This window comes from Sparus aurata, chromosome 6 (genome assembly GCF_900880675.1).
Source record: "Sparus aurata chromosome 6, fSpaAur1.1, whole genome shotgun sequence".
Taxonomy (NCBI): domain Eukaryota; kingdom Metazoa; phylum Chordata; class Actinopteri; order Spariformes; family Sparidae; genus Sparus; species Sparus aurata.
Window position 1 is genome coordinate 5,129,555 of NC_044192.1, and position 6,000 is coordinate 5,135,554.

Here is a 6,000-nt window from a genome sequence, read left to right on the forward strand (position 1 = left end):
CTGATGATCGCCATGACTCCGGTGCAGCAAACTTTCTGTCTTAAAATATGCAGAGGAAAACTCGGGAGAAGCAGCCGCTAGATGTTTCTCTGTGGTGTAGTGATCGGGGGACGCGGGGGAACGGCGTTCCTCCAGTCTTTTTGGCGAGATTTTTTTTTTTTTGGCAAGAATTTTTCTTTTATTTGTCTAATATATTTTTTTCAAACATTGCTTTTGTTATCATTTTCGCTATAGTATAGCTTCGAATAATGTAATAAAACATACTGCAATTCACAAATATTAATAAAATATTTATTGTGTCACTGCGGGCGCGGTCACGGCAGGATTTGAAGCCTGTGCATATATGAGAGAGGAGAGAAGCAGCGCCGTCTCCTATTTGCAATGCCATACGTCTATACTTCAAGCATTCATGCAATTATTAGGACAATAATTCGTCACTTTTTGCCGTGGGGCCAAAATGTGCATAATTTTGAATCTGTGTGTCGAGAAGCGCCGTGTGTGTGTGTGTGTGTGTGTATGTGCAGGGCCGTAGTCACCATTGAGGACACCGAGGTCATGTCCTCGGTATTTTTTTCCTTAAATTTCTTTTCATTAAAACCGAAAGTAAACACGGTCGCGATGTGACTGCAGGTCTATTTTTAGATCGGCAATTGAATGGATCAGAGCAAAGATGCAACGTAGTGGTGAGAGGCTGCATCAATCCAAGTTATCATTTGATGCAGCAAGAAAGGCAGAAGATGATCAGGCAAAGAGGAGGAAGGTGAGAATTGTAATAAGCTAAGAGAATGAAAAAAAATAGTGAACTAGCCCACAGATGCAACAGATAGCCAATAGAGATGCTAACCTGTAACCTGCTGTAAATGTAGCCGAGGTGAACAAAATGAAAGGACATGCAATGAATCAGAATATTTTAAGGCCATGTTCAGTCACAGTATGAATTATCCATCAATAATATTATTTGGATGTTTGGATGGATAAGTAATAATGTGACTAAACGCATTAAAATATGAGGTCATGACTCAGTAGTATGCTTAGACTTACTTGATACTTGATTTTAAAAATTCAACAGAGGATGAGACAGGAGAGAGAGATGAAGAGGTTGAAGGGACAGAGACAGGAGGAGAGGAGAGAGAAAGAGCAGGAGAAGGAACCAGTGAGATGCATGTGGAGTCAGGTCCATTATCAGCCCATGACCCGGCTACATACAAAGGCCAGAGTCACTACTCTGATGAAGAAAAAGGTAAGCTATGGTATTACTGTACTTATTGTTACCTATATGCGTTCTTCATTTATCAGCAGTTTTGAGTCAACTGATTTGATGTGGGTTAAATGTGTATTCAATGAATTCAGAATCATTGCAGAAAAGAACTCCACCTTTATCATCTCTCTCTCTCAATCACCATAGCCTATACCAAACACTTAATGTATACAGTTACAGGTCATCTTAGTTGTTGTTTTTGGTGAGGCAGCAACACCACACACACACACACACACACACAAATAATTTAGTTACAGTTTTATATATATATTAATTTTACGATTACAGCAACACACTGATACAAAGACACACACTGAACAGTTTTGCCTATGTTTATGTTGTGTGTGTGAGAGAGAGAGAGAAGGAGAGCCGTCTAATTGCAACGATATATGGCTCAAGCATTTGCAACTTGGGTCTATCCGGGTGACCTAATTCAAATAACATGTGTTTTTTTTGGGGGGGGGGGGGGGGGAGTTCCCCCAGTGATAAAATCCCCACTACACCACTGGTCACCAGGAGAGTGAGAGAAACTGAGCCTCAGCGTCTGTCCGAGGAGGACAGCAGCAGGGCCAGGCTGCCTGCTGGAGGGAGGAAGAAGGCTAACGAGAAGCCTGAGATAAACATGCGGGGATGAGTTATCAGCAAACGGGCACGCCATGAGAGAATGTCCCGCAAAATGATCAGGACGATGGAGAAACAAATGTACGCCACCGTGAGTGACAGCAGAGATGAGGAGTTATCTGTGAGTGCTGGTCGGCTGAATCGTTTCCTCCGGCACAACAACTTCACTGGCAGAAGGATGCCAGAGAATTCAGAGAGAAGCTGGAGAAGTTTGTGACAGTACCCCCCCCCCGCCCAAAAAATAAAAATAATAATAGCGGATTTGCGTGATTCGCAAAGGTCGCATTTTCATGTCGAAAAATCCGGATTTCCGGAAAAATCCGGAAAAATCACATGCCTGTACACTGTGTTAATGAATCGCTGTTGTCAGGTACAGGCACAGTCAGTCTCCGGCTGCAGGCTGAACACGTCCTCCTCTCCTCCAGGTCTGAAGGGAGGAAACACAACAAGTCAACACCACACACACACATTTAACATGGTTTTGTGGCCTTCACACATAAAAGGTCTTCAGTTTTACCTGCAGTAACAGCTGAGCTCTGAAACTAAGAAGAAAAAAAAACAAACGACGAAGCAGCTAAAACAGAGACCGGGAGACTGTTTACAACTGAGTGAAGCCGCTGGAAGATGATTCTCACAGAGTTTTTTGCGAATTTTGCCAGATTTGTTTCTCAATGTCACACGGAAGAGAAACCAAAACAAAAGCATGTAAATGCTGCGAGCGGAGCGCTGAGAGCAGTTTGTGATTAAAACACAGAAAAGAGCTCTGAGGAAGAAGAAGAGGAGGAAACTGCAGGGAGAGAGTCCTCGCTGGGGTACCGAATAATATGACCAGCTGCTTGTTTCCTGTGAGTGCCTGCTGAGGGAGGAAGTCTGACCGGCAGCTTACTGACTTTATAGCGTCGCAACAGGTCCCTCCCACCGCCGGACGTCCCTGCCAAAAAGTCCGACGGACCAGCCAGGGATACAAACACCATGCTGCTCTTCTCTAACTTTAATTTTACACGCAGAACAATTCACGTCAGCAGATAATTCAACTGTCACGTCTCTCTCTGTGGATTTTATTTGATATTTCAGGACGTTTCTCTCGATATTTCTTCTTCATTTTTTGAATCCCACCACCTTCTACAACATCATCATCACCACCAACGTCTGTGAGGACTTAGGTAAGGCAGCTTTGCATGCAGGTGACTTTTAGGGGTTTTTAAATGTGATTTGACTTTGTGTGTGAAGTTGTGCGTTTCTGTTGTTGTGAAGTTCTTTTACTGTGAAATACAGAAAACTCTGTGAGAATCATCTTCCAGCGGCTTCAAGAGTCTTCTGGTCTGTTTTAGCTGCTTCGTAGTTTTTCTGATGCTTTTTTGGTTGTTGTTGTTGTTTTGTGGAGGTAGTTTCAGTTCTATTCTGCCAAACTCTGCATCCCATTCACTCTGATGTGCCCCACTGAGGCTCGAGCTCGGATTTGTAGTCTCACTTCAGCGCCTGAAAGCAAGTCAGGCTGGCCGGATGATAATGTTCCCTCTCCGGCCGCCTGCTGTCGCCGCCAATCGCCTGCTTACAGTTCTCAGTCAGTGCAAACAGCACTGAAAAGGTCAGATTAAGACGGTGAGTTTATCCGACGGTGTTGTTAACCACTCGTCAAAGTTGCTGATCATCGACGTTGTGTGTGGCGCAAATAGCGTTGTAAGCGTGGCGTAGCCCCTTTCAGGAATAGAGAGAGAGAGAGAGAGAGAGAGAGAGAGAGCTACGGTGAATGCGTGCGAGAGGACGTAAAGCGAAGGACGTAACAACATCTATTACTGTACAGTATAGGCTCCAGTTTCGCTGTAAATAAGGTAGAAAAGTGGTGAAAGGTCTAGAAATCTAAAAGGTTTTAGACAGGCCAGGTGCTGATTAACGTAAGATAAATAAATAAATAAATAAATAAATAGAATAATTACAGAACAGCATTTCGGTTACAGTGTGATGGCAACTGACACAAGAGGCATTTAATGCAATTACACCCTTTTAAAGCCTATCTGAGTTATTGTTAGTCCTGCAGAGGTAGGAACAGTATAGGCTACATGTTCCTGTGTGCAGGAATATGTATTGTTCCTATAAGGAAGCCCCCCTGCTGAAATAACCCCCACAGACCAGCACCAAAACACAACAAGCTGGTCTGGCTGGTGACTTTTCACCAGCCAGACCAGCATATGTTGTGTTTTGTGAACATTAATGTTCCTGCCTCTGCAGGACTAACAATAACTCAGATAAAAACATAATTTTTTACCATTTTTAAGTAAATTGACCTCATTTTGAGAATCCAAACTGAAAGATTATTACGGTGGTGTTTATCACATTTCAAAAGCCAACATACAACAGATATAAAGATGAGAGAAAGAATGAGAGGAGCATGAAATTAATATGCCCAGGGCCCTGTGGAGGAATGACTCATACCTCCACAGCAGAGCCGGCTCTGGGCAAATGCTAGGGGCGCCGTCATCTGCGGGGGGCGCCGAAAACGAGGGGAGAGAGAGAGAAAAAAGGTGCCATTACTACTGTTATTTCGAAATATCATATAAGCCCACAGCGACATAACGTCATAGCAAAGACTATTAAATAACGGAGAGGCCTTTTTTCTGGGTTCTGGTTCTGGCTCACTGTTGACATATGTGAGGGGGGCGGGTCGAGAGGCGAGCTGCCTGAATCTGACCGGACCGAGACCCCAAGACCATGTTCTTATCAGAGCGGTTCATCTTATCAGAGCGGGGTTTATCAGAGCTGTTCATCTTATCAGAGCGGTTCATCTTATCAGAGCGGGGTTTATCAGTGCGGGTTTTATCAGTGCAGGTTTTATCAGTGCGGGTTTTATCAGAGCGGTTCATCTTACCAGAGCGGTGGTTAGGGGAGGAATGTCGGACGTTCCTCACCCTCCACTCGCTCCCTCCGCTACTAGCAAGTTCGCGGAAAAACATTGAAACCGACACCGGCTCGTTAATGACAACTAACATATTGATGTCTTTATAATCGCTGTCGTTTAGATCAAACCCGGGCGGCAAAACAACAGTACAAAAATGTCCTGTGGTACTGGAAAATGTTCCTGTAATATTCCTGTGGTACGACCTTAATGTACCACAGGAACAGCAAATTCTCTGGTAATGTACCACAGAACCTGTGGTACTGTACCACATGATACAATGCCCTGTACTGTACCTATGGGAGGGAGGGTGTCGTTCGCAGTTATTTAGGACTGCCGGCGACGAAGACAGGTAGAGCAGGGGGTTAGATGCTCCTGTGTTAGGAGGGGAGGTTTGTTGCCTCCTTTAGAAAGTCAGGGCCGGGACTGTAGAAGAGTGCAGTAGCCGCCACTGCTCCTCGTACTTCCTGCTGCCGTGCGTGCCACCGACGCCCGGCCGAACTCTGTCTGTGCCGTCCAGCGATGATTAATGTATTTCTGTATATGTGTGTCCGTATAGGCCTATCGTGTAATTTGTGTAGTGCGGAGGGGAGGTTACACGTGGGAGAGTTACTCTAAGTCGTAAGCGGGACATTCATATGGTTTCACTTTAAACGGTGTGAGTGGATTGCTGTGATTTCTCAGGTTGCTGTGGTTGATAAATTGCAGTGCCTCCTGCGTCGAGGGTGTAACGTGCCGTGGTTTGAAATGGTGTGTCTTAAGCTAGAATCTAGCCCTGTGTGTAGTGGTTCTTAACTTGTGTGAAGCGTGTATTGACTGTCCTGTGATGACTGGTGCCTCTAATTAGTTGTAATTGGTTTTTACATGTTTAACTTGTGATAATTTAATAAAGACTGTCTATTTTTCTGTATCGTTTTGATCATTTAAAGGCTCTGACACTAGCAGTATTTCTCTGCTGAAGGACAAAACCCACATTTATTACAATAAGCTGTGTTTGTTCTCACGCACACACACACACGTAAACTGCGTTAAGGTGCTTTTCCTCTGTCATTATTTCGTCGGTGTCGGTCTTGGCACTCTTGGTGCCAATACCACCGAGAGTTGTTTCTCAGTTCTCTCACACGGAGGGGAAACTGCAGACAATATGCAAACGCTGTGGGCGGTGCGCTGAGAGGTGTTTGTGGTTAAAACACTATAGACCTATATAGAATAGAGGAAACTAGGGACA